Source organism: Spermophilus citellus (assembly GCF_964194105.1).
Source record: "Spermophilus citellus genome assembly, chromosome: 14".
NCBI classification, from domain to species: domain Eukaryota; kingdom Metazoa; phylum Chordata; class Mammalia; order Rodentia; family Sciuridae; genus Spermophilus; species Spermophilus citellus.
Window position 1 is genome coordinate 57,472,118 of NC_138194.1, and position 17,755 is coordinate 57,489,872.

Consider the following 17,755-nt stretch of genomic DNA (forward strand, 5'->3'; position numbering starts at 1 on the left):
TTAATTTTATTTGTCTCAGAATGTGTATCCAACTCTATAGGCAATGACATGTGAAATACACATCACTTGCTGCAGAAGGAAGGGAAAAAGGATATGGTCAATTGAGAAAAGTGTTATCTCTACTTCCTGAATTACCCTAGATAAATTGTTGTATCTTGGATTTCTTCTTGCAATTCTATTCCTTAATTATATGACTGTTATGATTATAGAAAGAAAAAAAGAAACAAATTTTGAATCAGATGTACTTGGGTTTTCTTTGAAATTTATGAAATATTGTTTTACTTCCTCAGGTTAGATTTTCCCATATATAAAGTGTGGCTCAATGTTCTATATTCTTATTCTTGCCTTGAGCCAAGTAGGTATTTACTAAAGGGAAATGTTACTTTTGAAAATCATTATATGTACTCTAACTATAATGACTAGAGAGCTAGAGATGAGGTGTTTTCTAAGTAAATCCAAGTAAATAACTTGACCACAATTTTCAGTGTATCTCTTACATGCTGCAACACAAAGTCTTTGTGTTTTCACATTTCTGGATCCTTGGATGCATTTCACCTAAGGAAGAATTTGTTGTCCATAGTGATTAGGGGACCAGATCAAGTCTCTATAAACCACTCTTCCCCAACGATGTGATTTACTTATAGTACAAATAGTACCGTTTCAGCAGTAAATGACCATGATTTATTGACAATATGTTTCTTTTAGTTTATATTTTAGATGTCTAGGTCAACCAAGGGCCTTATTAGAGAGTGGATTGGTGCCAGCATTCTGAGGACAGATCCAGCAGAGAACTGTCTGACAAAAGGCCAGAAGCAGGGAGGGCGTTAGATCAAGAGGGAAGAAGAACACAGCAGGGAGGACACTGATGGAAGTTATGTCAGGAAGTAGAGGAGATTCAATCTGAGCAGGGGGCAGGGGTATGAAAGCAGGGGTGAGTTCAAAAGTTGAAGCAGCCTTTTCATGGTTCACACAATATTGACTTAGTGATTTTGTGTTATCTAACAAACTGCTACAATTCAGAAATGGTTTGCTCATCACTTTTCACCACTGCTGAGTTACCTCAGTTGGTACTTTGGTGTTAATTTTTTCCCCCCTGTCTTTAACTGCCAATATTTTTACCCTGTTTTCTTATTATTTTGACAAAAAAAATAAGATTGCATCCCACCCCTCCAACTTTCACTCCAGTCCTTACAGGGTGAGACTTATATTGAAATTATTTGCAAGAACTAGTTATTCTTGTTATAGCAACTTTCTTGACATCAATTAATACAGCTTATACTGGATTTAAATATAGCCCTAAATTTGTTGCTTATTAAATTTGGTACTTTTGTTAATTTATACCCTGTTTGAAAAAAAATGAGTCTGTAGTATGTACTGCCAGTCATATACTATATGTATATTTCTGTATGTTTTGGCCTGCCTGTATATTTGTTCGAAAGATATAAATCCAGATGTTCTCTTTCCAGTATGTAAGAACAGTAACAAATATCTACCATTTGATTTAATAGCTAAATCCTCTGTTACTAATAGGTCATCTTTTTTAATTGAATCTTTCTCTGCAGGCATCAATGTTTTTCCAGAACTTTCTGAAATGTGATGGAACTACATTTTTAAATGCCTCTTTGCTTCATTTATACATATGTATGTATTTGTCTAGAGTTCCACCGACTCACTTTTGGTGATTGTTTTGATCACAACCTGACTGAGCTATATCTGAGAAAAAGCAGGAAAGAATTTCTGAGTCATAAACTGCTATCACACATATCGATGCTGAGTTGAGGGAAAAATTAATCATTTTCATACTTTTAGAATGTAAACGGATTATTCTGTCTGAAGATCTACCTGCAAAATTTAATGTACTCACCCATTGTTCCAGAGGCAAAATAATAGATATAAAAAGCAGACTTTGGCTTGGGAAATATTTGAGTGAAAATCACACTTAAGAGCTATGTGACATTTTTTTTTAAGGCAAGGCAAGTTTCTAATCTATATAAGCCCTAGTATTTTTTTAAGCAATAATATGGCAGTAACATTTTACTACAAAATGTATTTTGTGGATTAGAAATAGTATATGGAAACTTCTTGGCAATTAGCAGCATTATTATAGCTAGTATTATTTACATCGAAATGATTAGGTAATAGTAGAATGCTCTAAGAGTAATATTCTCAAGAGAAAACTGTAAGTTCATAAGATGTAACCATTTTCTTTGATTCTGTTACAACATCACAAATTCATATGGCCTCTATTTAGCAATAAATCATTAGTGATTTGTTATTGCCTGAGACAAGGTCACTACTTTTCTTTGATTTTTGTGAAGTACCAAAACCAGTAAATGACTTTAAGGTGACAGCGTGAGACACTAACACATGGAAAGAATAGAGCAAACAAGGCGTAATCATTGCTCATGCTGTGCAACTCTTGGAAATTCCATCCCTAAGATATGAGCATTTCTTTGGTATGAAACCTGAGTAATGATGCCAATAGCAGAAGGAAAGCCCATGTTAAATATTTTGTGGCCAATGTGTCCGGAGATTCTGAAATCATCTCGGATTCTATTGCAATCCATCTTATAAATATAAGAATTATTGATATTTATCTCAGCAGTGAAAAATTTAGATGTGGTAAACCTCAATTATGTGATTTGATAATGCTTAGAGAGTTTGGGGAAATCGATCATCCAATGACAAGTTGAAATCCCAGCGCTCATGCATCTGTCTTAATATATTTCTCTGTGAAGCTTGAACTGGAGCTCTTGTTTTAGGTTTCATCAATCTACAGACACTGTTTTGATTGCTTGAGTCATTTGAAATATATCTTCTCTTAATTAGATAATCATTCAATCAAGAGAAAATTTACAAGACCATTCATATAATGATCTGTATCCCAGTATATCATCTAAACCATTGAGTCCAATACTTGTTCACATATGGAGAAACTTTTTAAAAATGAAAATTATTTATAGATATCTAAAGTATATTATTATTGATGACTTTATTGACAAAATACCTAGTAGAAGAAACATGCTATAAATTCAATAACATTTTTAGTGAGTTTTTGTTAATCATACTAAATTTACAATGCATTTTAAAAAGAACATATAAGTTAAGCATATTTATTCAACTAAAGACAACATTTATTTTACATATGAATCCATATGCTGCAGGTATGATCTTACATTGTACTTGATGGCAGAAATTAGCTTGAAGTTATTTTTTAAATACTTTAAATAGATCTTTATTTTGTTTACACATATATGATTTAATAAAAACTCTTTCTAAAGATTATTGAAACCAAATAAGCTGTTCCTTATATACACATTAATAAATAAACAGGAAACAATAAGCTATACATTATAAGTAGATTTATTGAGGTTATGTGGATAAGCACTTATAGAAAATTTTTAACCAAACAAATAAGCTGTTCTTTAGAAATGTATTAACAAATGAACAATAAATAATAAGACACATATTGGAAGTATATTTCTTGAAATTATATGGTAAGAATTTATTGAAGAATTTTTAGTGAGTTTGTGTTAATCACACTAAATTCTCATGTTATTTTTAGGATATTTTATGCCCACTCTTACAATAATTGTATTATATTCATGAATGTTTCCCGAATTCCCACTAAATTATGTGTACTGAAGTATTCCCTGTAAATTTATGGATGTTTTTCATTAAGACAGTCATAGCAATGATGTACTAAGTGCTGCCTTAATGACATTAAAAATGTTACTTTTTCAAAATTACTTAGATGAGATCATGAAGTACAGCTGTGAACAATATTATTTTTTAAACAACATGCATATTTTTAAAGGAGGTATTTTGATTATATACGGAAAATATTTGAAAATTTCTTAACACTGTTGCAACCAAATAAGCTTTTCTGTGGATTACTTTGACACATTTATTATGACTTTTTGAATATATATACCCTTTACTGTTAATCAGAGATGACTTCAATATCTTAGATTTGAAATACTAAAATGAACTTAGAAGTTCATTGGATTAGACAAAGGGGGATGAAGGGAAGGGAGTGGAGAGGGGATTAGGAAAGATAGTAGAATGAATTAGAGATAACTTTCCTATGTTCATATATGAATACATGACCAGTATAACTCCATATCATGCATTACCAGAGGAATTATGAGAACTTATACTCTATGTATGTGGCATAAACTCTACTGACATGTATATATAAAAAATAAAAAAATTTTAAAAAGTGAAATACTAAAATGTTCAGGAAAAAATTTAAGCAACCAGAGAAGCCTTTTAGCTCAAACTGAGAAGCTTTTATCCATTGTTTTGTCTGTTTAGGTAAGTTTGGAAAATGTGGTTCATTTTTTTATACAAAACATCTGTTATAATAAATAGACTATTCCAATCCCATACACCATGTGATAGTGTACAAGTCCCTTCTAAATATTATATCTGGGCTACAGTGACATCTATGTTCAAAGCAAACTAAAAAATTAACAAAGCCAGAACTGTAAAACTGTCAAGATATCACCAGGATGCCTAGGATTTGCTTTGCAAATGTTAGATTAAAAGAGATGTGCTTCTCATACGCAAGTTATTCTACTAAGACAGGCCTGTGTTCTGATACATTGAAAGACACACACCCACACATTCCCTGTTCAACTAATTATTTCCCAATTGCAGATGAGGCTAAACTTCCTTATGGTATAAAATATGAAGAAAATGTGATCTTCTTACTATAGTAGTAGGCACTATATTTTCACATTAGTATTTCTTCCTACTTTAAACTTTCTACTGCTGCATTTTGAAATGATTCAAATCTTCATTCAGAAAGATTGTTTTATTTTTTATTTTAAATACTTAGAGTTATTTTGTTTTAGTTATTTACTTTGGTGGATTTTGTACTCTAATTCAATTAAAACTTTTGAATTTTAATTGGTGAAACTAAACAGCTTAACCACTGTGGGTATAAATGTTCATGCTATTATTACATTTGCCTAATGGTCAGACTTTCTCCTATCTTCTGTATTTTTTTGTTCTTGCTATTCTATTTTAATATGTCTGTCATGTGCACACTTGAAAATGTATACTGTGTATATGTGTTAAGAAGATTAGGAAAATAAGGGTCTGCAGACACATGCTAGTAATACTATACCTTATACAATTTTATCATATGGTGTTATTAGAACAGCTGTTAATTTAGTAATCATTACTGATTATCGTTGTTATTTATTTTTCTTAATTCAGGTTGTTTCAAAATTATTGCTGCTTCTTTAAATCTAACATAAAAATACTCAAAGTGTTTTCTGTAAAATTTAATACTCAGTGTTTTAATTCTCTTTAGCAAGCTGAATGGGAAATACTGAGTGAAGAATCTATTTATAATGTATACAGAACTTCAAAAGGTGTAGTTTACCAAATGACTTTTAGGTGTGATATGGAACTGGTTGTCCCTGTCAGCTCTCGAACCTGGAGACCAAGATACTGCTGATCTATTTCCTCCAGCAACAAAGCACTTAAGATAGTCATGGTGAGGGAAGCCTGTTGGGTGCCTTGTGACCCCTGCAAGTGAGGAGCAATGTGAGGGGCAGCTGGCCCTCTCTGCTATATGCGGGGTCTGAGTACAATCAGGAGACCCTCTCTCACACAGGTATTTACATTAAAGTATGAGGCATTAGTTTTCTCTGCAGTGTAGTTCTGTCCAGGAACACTAAATTTTCAGAGAGTATGTCAATGACTGCTCCCCATGCATACACTTTCTGATTCAGAACATCTGGATTGAGGTCCAAGAATTTGTAATTTCTAAGGAGATCCAAGTTACTGAAGCTACTGTTGGGGAAGAGAACTGTGAGAACCTCTGCCTCATAGGATCTGGCGTGGCCATAGGTTGCAACTCCAGTTAGCCTTAAATTGTCCTGTTTTAGGGTCCTGATGTTTTCTATATTGGTGAAGTTGTAGATGTCCTTTTCAAAAGAGCACTTGCCGAACAAAGATGTGCAATCTCTTAATTCCTAGAACCTCACCCTGACACGCCATTATCCTTTGCTCCTGTGTGTGTTGAATAAAGCTGTGTCAGTGACCAGCTGTTGCAATTCCTGCAACTTTTTCTTTGCATTTTCATTTCTGTCTCTGTTCTTCACTTTAAGGCAGCATTGGTGAGAGTTTAGATCCCTGTCACAGTTCTGTTGTTTTTCATGAAGAACTGAGTTATTTCGATAAACTTCCTGCAAAAAAGCTGTAAAAACTAGATAACATAAGTTTTTCAGATGATTAAATGGAAATATAATATTCTAGAAATTGATTAAATTACCAAATATTAATCAATTTGATAAGAATAGTGCTAATTTTTAAAAATAGTAGGAGTGCATATATATGTATGCAATTAATTAAATGAAAAAAAGAATAATAAAAAGATTGTAAATGAGAAAAACAAGGAAAATAACACGGGTGAAAAACAAAGAAAATGGTAAAATAAAAGATAAAATCCAACTACATACTGCTTATAAGATATGACATGAACTATTGAAGATAGAAAAAGCACTGAATATTTTTCATGTGAACAATAACAAAAAATAGCTTATACACGATTTGTACTTCCATACAAAAAATTAAATAATATTTGAGGAGAAATAGCTTTACTAGAGATAAGCTGAACACTTTTTAATTAAAACAACGTTCTTGCAATGCTATAACAACTACATATTTGTATTCTTAACAGTATAGCTAAAAACGAAATAAAGAAAAATTTGACAAAATCATGAACTAATATCCATAAATCCACAATTCTAAACAGAGATGCAATAGATTTCTTCAGGATACACTAGGTAATAAATAATAGGTAGGAAACTACCAACAATGGTAGAGTAAGTACCTCTAAATATTCTCTATTCTAGAAAATTATTAAGAACACTGGAAAAAATGTAAGAATAAACTTTTTCAGTTCATTGCAAATTAACCAAAGACCTGTAGCAATCTGGGGATCATATATTCAAGAAAAACAGATGAAACTCAGTAAGACCAAAAATGTAGTTGCATTTTTAAGAGTAATAACAGTGATGATTTACTGAGCACTTACGAGGTCCTAAATATTTTCTAAACACTTTATATTCACAGTACACACAATAGCCCCGGGAAATCACAGTAGATTCATTTTTAAATTTTAGATTGAAAATTTGCTGAATAGAATTTTTTCTACCCTATAAAAGCTTAACATTATAGACTAACAATACAATTATACAATTAACCCTTGGTTTATAGAACTATTTTCTGATAATATATACATACTGATAAATGACAAGTTTTAAGGCTGTTTCCTTTTTATGTATAAAGGTAAAATTAAGTTTTTTTTAACACAACAGGCTGCTTAAGTGCTACTATAGAATATATTAGCAATCTTTGAAATAGAAATCTATTTAAGCCCCATTCTAAATCCAGGCTCTTCTTATTGTGCTGCTTTGTGGGTGTGGGCATGAACATCATCAATAGCAATACTGTACTGCACTGAAATACCTAACACAGACTGACTCTCACAAATATAGATTGCTTACAAACACTATTAGTATATTACATGCTACCAATGTTAGATGTATTAGGACCCTCTTTTTGGCAACCATGATTCTTGGAATTCTGGATAATTTTAAAAGTGTAGACTAGGTTGGTTAAAGAAAAGAGTTCTTATAACTCTCAGCAGGACACCATAGGAACTAGAATATTGGTATTCCTGCTGAATTCTCTGGAGTATATTATAAAAATGTTCATATACATTTAAGAGAAAATTCCCACATCCACTACTGTATCTTGAAAGTCTTGCTTATTTCTACCAAACTACTATTACCAAAACCAAGAGTATTATCAATGAGGAATAAGCCTTCCTCTATATCCATCGCCCTCCATTCCCAAGATGTTTGTCCTGGCAATTCTCCAATCTTATCTTTGTAAGGTCTTAGCATCCTGCGACCATCAGTATAACATCTTGGCACCAAGTGTACTAATTGCCCAGCATCAATATTTCAGACAAATAGTAGCAATCTCTATACTTCACACCAAATAAGGAAAAGGTGATAAAAATTCTAAAACAAATGGAAGCATAGGTTATCACCAAGTTCTATGTTTAAGATATCAAACATGCAAGGTGAACAGAAAGCTGTAACATTGACTGATCCTGGAGAATCATGGGGAAAAATATGAACTGCTTAACAGAGAGAGAACAGTTCTATTTTATAATGGAATCCCCTCCACACTTATTTGTACTTACTTTCATATAAATGATATTCAGGTGATACTAAAGTGCTTCAGGTGAAATTTAGCAACTCCTTTAAGCCTTCCTACTGTTCATCATCAAATTAGGATATACATTCCAACCATAATTTCTCAGACATCTGTACCTGATGAACGTTTGCAAGGTCTTTGGCACAAGGATCTTCATAGGTAATAGTCTTATTAACTTTTCCTTCTGAAATTATCCTGATTATTTTGTGGATACAAGAATTATTTGGACCATTTAAAACTCGGTGGTTATTTTCATTTAAGTCACAGAGAAAACTCAAAGGTCTAAATAGCTTTCCTTTCTTTCTTCCTGCAGTGGAAACCATGATAACCAGTGTGGAAGAACTTTTATCTTCATTTACATAGTTAGACTTAGACATCAAAACTCTTTCCTATTGCTGAGATAGAGTTCTCTGTAGCAATGACACTTTTTTTTTTTTTTTTTTTGGTTTTGGAATTTACACATTTTAGTAACTTTTACCAGTAGTAAAACAGCTTCTAAACATAAAGAATGATAATCAACTCCACCAAACTGTTCCACAACATCCACGCCATAAGCAGCAGCTTGCCTGACTTCAATGTCGTTATCTCACATATTTAGTAGCATTGGTCACTGAAAATATTCTACATATTTAAATGAGGTCGGACTGCAGCGCTCTATGATATCATCAAATATGTGCAATCCCCACTGTCTGGCCATGATCTACTTGAACATATTAATGGAAGTAACTGTTCAAATCATGGTAAAATCTTTTCCTTATAAGTACTAAAAAATGAGTGCAAAATATCTGATACTTCGGTCAGAATATAAACATCACATTCATCCTCATCTTGCAGAGACACCTCAACCCGTTGGTCATAGTTTTCTTCTTGTCACTTAACCAGTCATAATTTTTGGTTTTTAAAATGTCTTTCACATTTTGCTTTTAGTATTTCTCCCAGTTCCTCCAAGTGCTTCTCATTAAAGCAACCATCTCCCATTACGTCAATGGACTTAGCAAAAGAATTCATTAGTTCTGAGTGAGAGTACCTCTGTTGGGATTCAGTTCCAATAGTCTTAAGTGAGGTTCACATATGAACTGCCACTTCTGTGAATGATACTCTGGGACACGAATTCTTGAACATTCTAAGAAAATAGGCATGGACTCTGCCACTGCCCCTCAAACATTGTCATGGAAATAGAATTTCAGTAAGGGAACCACCAATTTCAAAACTTGTTCTGCATATTCCACAAATCCTTCTCTTAACTCCTTAGCATAGTAAACCAACATTTGGCAAGCAGTCAATTTTGATTAAAGTCCTGAGTTTTAATTTCAAAACTTTGTTGGTCTTCAAGATTTACAAATTGCCATTCATTGTCATCATTCATGTTCTGTACATCTTGTGTGTCTAAGAGAGCAATATTAGGTTTAGCTGAAAGTCCTTTTAATAAGAGGATCAATAACCAGTGGAAGGTACTCGTGGAAATTTCTTCCAAGAATTTCACACATTCTAGCCCACACTGAATCCATGTAAGAGGTCTGAGGGTCAAAACCCTCCATATTCTTCAAATCTGAATTTTGTCCTTAACAATAGCTGCATCACATTAGATGCATTTTGCATAATTTTTTTTCTTCCCAGTGGCAATATCAACATGGCTAATCCACTCAATAGTTTTTCCTCTCAGACGCTTGAGTTCTTTCTGTACAGCAAACTCAACAATGTGCTTTAGTGAGGGCACAAATATATGACAACCTGAAACAAAATTTTTCTTCTACTTTATCAGCAACTGAGGCAATTGTTGTCACAAGCTGTTCCAAGGCTAACTTAAGTCCATCTGGAATTGAGGATTGAAGTTATGGAATGTAGATTTTTCTCCATACTATCCTAATATAAAACTAGCAATGACTTGGGGCAGTCTTCAATAAAAAAAATAATAAAAGGAGAAGCTGCATGAGATTGCACATGCTGATTACCTTGATTTTCCATGGTGTGCAACAAAACTGCAATCACTGTTTCATGGAATTTCTTTTGGAAACTAGGTGCAAAATCTGTAGCCAGATGTAGTCCAGGCTGCAGCCCTCACACTTGGATGAGGATCCGGGATGTCTTCATAGATTTCTTCCACTTGCATCTGCGCCATAGAGCTTGTATAGATCAGATGTTATAGAAGCTGGTAGAACTCTTGCTTTTCCCACATAGTCATCAGCCCCCCCCCCCCCCCCCCGCTGCAGACCCAGCTGCTGCCATTGTACCCTGTCAAAACTGCCATTTGTGGCATTTTAATTTGCCTATAACCACATTTCCTCGTTAACTGTGAGGCACACTTGAAAAACAATAGTCCATAATCATGATGAACCCTGAACCCTGAAAATCTGGCAGCAATTGGAGAGGCCAGAGAAGAGATGGAAGCCCTTCAAAACCTTAATCCCAAAAAAGTGTCAATCTTTGACTTGTTGGTTGTTCTTTAAAAGGTTCAACTAGGAAGGTAATTTTCATGTTACACAACTCAGTCCACCCAGTGCAAATCCTTCTCCCTGGAGATGTTTTTGAAAATAATAAGAGGCAATTAGCTGAACTTGGCAGTTCCTGAAAACTGCAGATAACAGTTGGGACATGTAATAGGCTAACCAAAATAATACAAGAAGGGGGTACATTTTCCAACTCAACCCATGGTGCCAATAGTACCCCATACAGATGAAGCTATCACAGATATCACAAGGTAAAAAATACACATCAACATTTTTATGAAAAAAGATTCAATAATTCTCCACCATTAGCAAACTGAGTCCTACACCATCTAAAAAATGTTACACAGCACACTGAAGTAGACTTTATCCCAGTAAAGCAGGTTGATATCTGCATTCAAAGCAACACATTCAGGTGCTGTAAATTTTGCCAATGTAATATCAATCCATTTAATATATCAAATTCATAAGATAAAGAAAAAAACCCACATAATCATTTTGATAAAAATTATCAAAAGGAATAGAATAAATTAATAAATTAATAAAGTTCATCATCTGTGAAATTAGTCAAGAAAGAGAGAAAATATATCCAAATTGGTATGGAATAAATAACATTACCATTGTTTGCTGATGATATAATCTTGTATACAAAAAATTTTAAGAAAATCATACACACACACACACACACACACACGCAATGAGAGTAAATAAATGTGTTTGACAATTGTTATAATTTAGAAATGAGATATTCCGCCAAAAGCTCATGTATGAGACATTGCAAGAAAGTTTAGAAGTGAAATGACTGGGTTATGAGATACTTAACTAATCAGTGCATTAATCCATTTGAATGAGTTACTGGTAACTGTAGGCAGGTATGGTGTGGCTAGTTGACGTAGGTGTGGTGAGAGCATGTCTTTGGGGGTCTATATTTTGTCCCTGGTGAATGGAAATGGATCTCTCTGCTTCCTGATTTCCATGTCCTGAATCGCTTTCCTTTTTTACTCCCTTACCCCATAGTGTTCTGCCTCACCCCCGCCCAAACCAGCTGAGTTGGCTGTCTCTGGACTGAGACCTCTGAAACCATGAGCCCCAGATAAACATTTCTCCTCTATATTGTTCTCGTCAAGTCTTTTTGTTACAGTGACAAAAATGCTGACTAATACAGATTACAAAAGATATATTAACAATATACAAAAAATCCATGATATTTCTATATACTAGCAATGAAAAATCAAAAAATTAAGAAAGTAAGTTATAATAATAACAATAAGAATAAAATACATAATAATAGAGTTAATAAAGTGTTTGATTTGTATACTGAAAACTACAAACTGCATTTGGAATAATTAAAGAAAATCTAAATGAATAGAAAGACGTTTTATGTTCATGGATGGAAGACAATGTTGTTAAGATGGCAATACTACCTAGATTTTCCTGCAGATTTTTCTTAATTAGATCAAATTCCCTATTATCTGTTTTTGTAGAAATTGGCAAACTGAGCTTAAAATGAATATGGAAATACAAGGGACTCTGAGCAGTCAAAATTGTCTTGACAAAAAAAAAATAGCAAAGTAAGAGGACTCATACTTCTGAATTTTAAAATTTACTCAATCTTGTTGTAGCTCTACTTTTGTGATATTGGAGTAATGGTAGAGATAGTAACTAATGGAAAATAATTTGAGAGTTCAGAAATAAACCCATACATTTATAGTCAACTGATTTTCAACAATACCAAGACAATTTCAATAAACGATAGAGAAACAATTGAACACCCACATGCAAAAAATAAATTTGGTTTTCTACCTTATATGATACACAAAAAAATAAGTTAAAAAGCATGGAATATGTAAATATAGCAGCAAAATCTGTAAAACTCTTAGAATGAAACATAGGTAAAATGTTTACCATCTTGCTCTAGAAAATTGTTTTCTTCATATTGCATCTAAAGAACAAGCAACCAAAGGGAAAATAAATGAATAAACTGGGCTTCACTAGAGTTTAAAATTTTTATGAAGGACTCTAACAAGGAAATGAAAAAACAACTCTTTTAATTTTTGAATTACTATTATAATTCAGTAATAAACCCAGAAATAACTCAGTTGAAAAGTAAATGACTGATAATTTCCTAAAATTAATAGAAATGAAAATTGGGACAATAATGTCATGCCAAGTCATGTCTTTAGTAAGACAAAAATACAGATAATCAAATGTGTTGGAGAGAATGTAGAAAGACTAAAACTTTTGTACATAGCACATAGGAAATAAAAATAGTGCAATTGCTTCAAGAAACAGTTTGACAGTCTACAAAGAGCAAATCATGAGTTTTCATACATTTCACTTCTAGGTATATGTCCAAGAGAACTGCAAATATATATATGAAAACTTTTGCTTGAGTGTTCATGACAGCATTATTCTTAATACCCCCAAATGGAAAAAACCTAAATGTCCATTGACTGATGAGTAAATGAAGAAAATATGGTATATACATACAAGATACTAGTATTCATCCATAAAAAGCAATGAAATACAAATTTTTGCCACAAACTACATGGGTGACCCTTGAATATTATGCTAAAAAGTCACAAAAGCTACATATTATATTGTTCCAATTATATGGAATGTCCAGAATAATCAACTCCACAGAGACAGGAAATAAATTAGTGTGTGCTAAGACAGGAGGGAGGTGGAAATGGAGAGAAATTTATTCCAAAGCCTAATGCATCTAATTAGTAATGATAATTACACAAATATACCAAAACACACCAAATTACACACTTTAAATGGCTGAAATTATATCTCAATAAAAACTTCAAGATTCGGATGACATGCTGTTACATATTTGTACAAATTCATCCTATGCTGTACCATAAAACATATTTCACCAGATCTCAAATGATTTCAAAATATGTTCTATTGTTAATCCAGGAATGACAAATAGATAACTATAAAAGTCCAATTGTTTTGAAATTAAGAGTCTTAATTAAAAATCTTTGGCATAAGAAGAGATCAGTGAAAAGAGAAAAAATGTTTTTGTTTAATTGAAGTGAAACTGCTAATTATATATAAAAACTTGTTGATTGTAATAAAAGTCATCACAATTACAGGAAAAGTTAGTAGCTAGCCTGGCATGGTGGTGCATGCCTGCACTTGCAGCAGTTAAGAAGGCTGAGATAGGAGGATCACAGGTTCAAAGCCAACCTCAGCAACTTGGCAAGACCCTAAGCAACTTAGAAACTGTCTCAAATAAATAAATAAATAAACAAACAAACAAACAAATAAATAGGGTTGGGGATGTGGCTCAGTGATTAAAGCCCTCTGGGTTCAATCCCTGGTACAAAAAATAATTAAAAAAAATAAAAAGTTGTAAATGGAGAAACAAAAGTGATGAAATCAAAGAGCCTATCTCTTGATCCAAGATATTAGAAATATGGAGAAACTTAAATAAAATACGTAAAAGAAACAACAGAAGTAGGATTTTAAAATATAAAAAAAGTCCAGCTGAGGAGCTAATCAATAAAATCACAAGATGACTGTGAAGAGAGTACTGACATTGATACAACTCTGCAGAGATTTATACAGGGTTGAGGGGGAATGTGTGTTATGTATCAAGAGCACACATTTAAAAAATGTTACAAATGACTATGTCAATAATATTTCATTATCTAGATGAAATGGACAAATTTCTGGAAAAGTGAAACCTAAAATATCTTCACAAAATGAAATAGAAACTGTGAATACTTTGTTTATTAAAGAAACTGAATACATAATTTGAAGGCCCCCCCAACACACACACACACACACACACACACACACACACACACACACACACACATTCATTTGGTATAGCTTGTAATTCTGAAAAAACAGTAAGGGAAGACATACATCAATCCTACACAAACCCTCCTGAAGGAAAGGTTGAGGAACTTGACTGGATGCTAATCAGCTGTCATCTTTTTTTGTACTCAAACTTGGCAAGGAAATTACAGGGAAAATGAAAGTACTGGCTAATTCATAAATAAGCATACATGCTGAATAGTAGCAGAATAGTACCAATACATATATAGTATTGTATATGTATATAGTACTAATACAATATAGATAGTAGTAAGACAACATATTAAGACACTGAATCTGAAGTAGTACTATGTATCAAGTTTATTCCAGAAATGTTAAGATTAACTAACAATAAAAAACCTATATATTTCACTACATTTACAGAATGAATGAGAAACAGCATATAGTCATTTTCAGAAACTTTAAAATTTTTTGTTATTTGTTCAATAAATCCGCAAAGTTCCACTTTCCTCACCATCATTGAGGCTTCAGGGCGTCATGTAAACACTCTAATGAAAACATGTCAAAAATTGAGGACATTCCTCTTTAGGAAAACCTACTAACAGCAGGACCCTTTGAATTATATCCTGTAGATCAATCTGACATTACTTTTTCAGCTGTTCCTCCTGAGGTCTTTCTGAAGCTATAAAGAAAAGGAAACAAGAATTCTTTTATGACTATCATAATTGCTGAAATGAAATCATATGGTATTTCTGTACTCATCTCTGCTTCTTAAAATGCCTTTAGAAAAGGAATGAAAAGTTTTCTGTGCCAGCGTTGACTGCAATTCAGAAATGACATCTTCCTATTTTGAATTCCTTTCTGTTGCAGTTATTTGAGGGACAAAATACAGCCCATCTTAATATCTGCTTTTTGAGTGACTACTCACTTTAGTTTTTTAAAAAACAATCTTATATTCAAGTACAGTATGTTATAATAATTTAGTCATACCACAAATGAACTTTTTATTTTGAAACAGTTGCATATTTTTCTCTAAGTTGATTTTAGAAATTATTAAATGTAACAATATGTTCTAAGATATATAAAGCTGGTGTTAAAAAACCAACTGGAATAATATTGTTAACATCTATTTTGACAAAATAATATTCCTATCCTTTATAAAATCTAGGGGAAATTTATACAGTTTAACGAAACCATTAGCAGAAATCATATCTATAATTTACAATGAGGTAATTATCCATTTTTATCTTTTCATCAAGCTAGACAAAACTTGACCAAACTCTGTAGGGCTAATTGCTTAATTTTCCTGAGATGTCAATTTATCACTTGTAAAATTGTGGCAAGATTACTGTCTTATGGAAATCATTTGAGGTTTCATTGAGATAACATGAACATTGTCTGGATGGTGCTTAGCATTTAATATGCACAGTCAAATTTGAATTGTTTTCACTTCTTTCTTGTACCAGACAATTTCATTTCTGGGCGCCATTCACAGATCCCAGGAAAGAGAATGCCTTAATTGATGTAATTGAATCAGGTTTATACCTTTAACCTAATATGAACAATTTTATAGGTATGAATAAGTTTCAATAAAAAATGATTTAAAAAAAACTTTATCACAAAACTACTAGGTCCAAACTGGTAGTTTACTGAATTACAACATCATATAAACTTGGGTTTACAATTCCACATTAGTTGTACATAAGATGATAGGAGGAAGGGAGAAGGTGGGTGGATGATGTTAAGGGCAATCAAAGGCTTTGATGTGGTGGGCCATACAAGTCCCAGGGTATAGAGATGACATTCTTGGTTTCTGAGACATCTGCTCTCAGACTGTTTCCATTGGCCGTACCCTGAGAGTCTGTTACATTATTTGGCATGTCCTTCTTAGATTAGCTGGCTTTCATGCCCTCTATTCATAACAATCAAATTAATTTGGGCTTTAAAGATGTCTGTATTTTTATTGCTTTTTAATTTCTGTTATTTGGAGCAGCAAATAATGTTTTTCAAAGTATTAAGTTGCACCATAATTTTTATGAATATTGACTTTTAAATAGACTCTCAGGTCAGTTAATAGTTTTACTCACATTATGTAGTGTATTGTGAAACTGACATTGTTTTACCTTAAAAAATGTTAGTGGATTCATCATATATTGGATGTTGAGGAAAAAAAGAGAATATAAACATTATTTAAACCAAGGGAGGAAAACTGATAAAAATAGGTGGTCTAGTAATTTAATGGATTATGCACAAAATGTCAATGTCCTACATTTTATTGCATATTTATATTTATCATTTAGGTTGATTTTGAACAATTAAAAATAAAGCTAATTTAAAGATAAGGTCATTTATGATGCCATGTAAGAATATTCAATAATGTCAGTGAAGATTATGGTTTCTTTTTTCTGTTTTAACTTAATCATCTTCCCTGTGTTGACATAGTCTTTTTTCCTATTTTTTCATGCAGTGGAGATCCATCATGTCCAAAACACAAATGATTATTATCTATCTTGGATTGTTTCTTTGTTCTTGAATTTAGACTTTTTCAAAGCACCCTTCCCCCTGCACAATTCCTTTTAAGTCCCATTAGGTTTGTTTTGGGTAACCTGGTACACTCCAAAAAGTACATCTATTAATTCTTCATTTTTTATTCTTAAACATACCCACATTTCAATGATAAATTATATGCTTTCTCTTGGTTTGTGTCAAGTGCCTATCAATCAATTTTATTATTAGGTGAATTCCAATTTTTGTGCTATTTTGATGTAGATAATGAAGAGATTAGTAACTTCCCTATTTTTTCCTGAATTTAAAAATTACTTCTAAAGATAGTCTAAATATTTTGTTTTCTTTTAGAATTAGATCAACTGACCCAGCAACTTATGATCCAAACTGCTAAAACAACTTTTGAGCATCTGACAGAAGTAAGCAAAATTTTCAAATCATACTAAACATCATTATTCATGGTAATTTAACATAAGCAACCATTTATTGCATTTTAATATCTATAGCCTTCCTATTAAAGTGACTTTAATATTATTTACTCTGTAAGAAACAACAGAACAGGAAATTTGTAAAAATTTTTTATGATTTTTCTTATTTCAGTTTTAGCATGTCCATTTTATGTGAATAAAATATTACTCATAGTTGTAATAAATATACCGTGTTCCAATATTTATAATGTGTATAGAGGATCCATATGCCTTAGTCTATACTAGAATATTAAATAATTTATGCAAGGATTGTTATTAAAACTTTCAACAAGTTTT

The 17,755-nt window shown here is 32.4% G+C and overlaps 1 pseudogene across 1 annotated transcript; it reads right to left on the reverse strand.

Annotated features, from left to right (window-relative positions):
- Positions 1-8,270: 8,270 nt before the first annotated feature.
- LOC308633497 (ran-binding protein 6-like) lies at positions 8,271-10,366 on the reverse strand (annotated as a pseudogene). Its single transcript has one exon. The product of its transcript is annotated as a ran-binding protein 6-like (transcript).
- Positions 10,367-17,755: the final 7,389 nt, after the last annotated feature.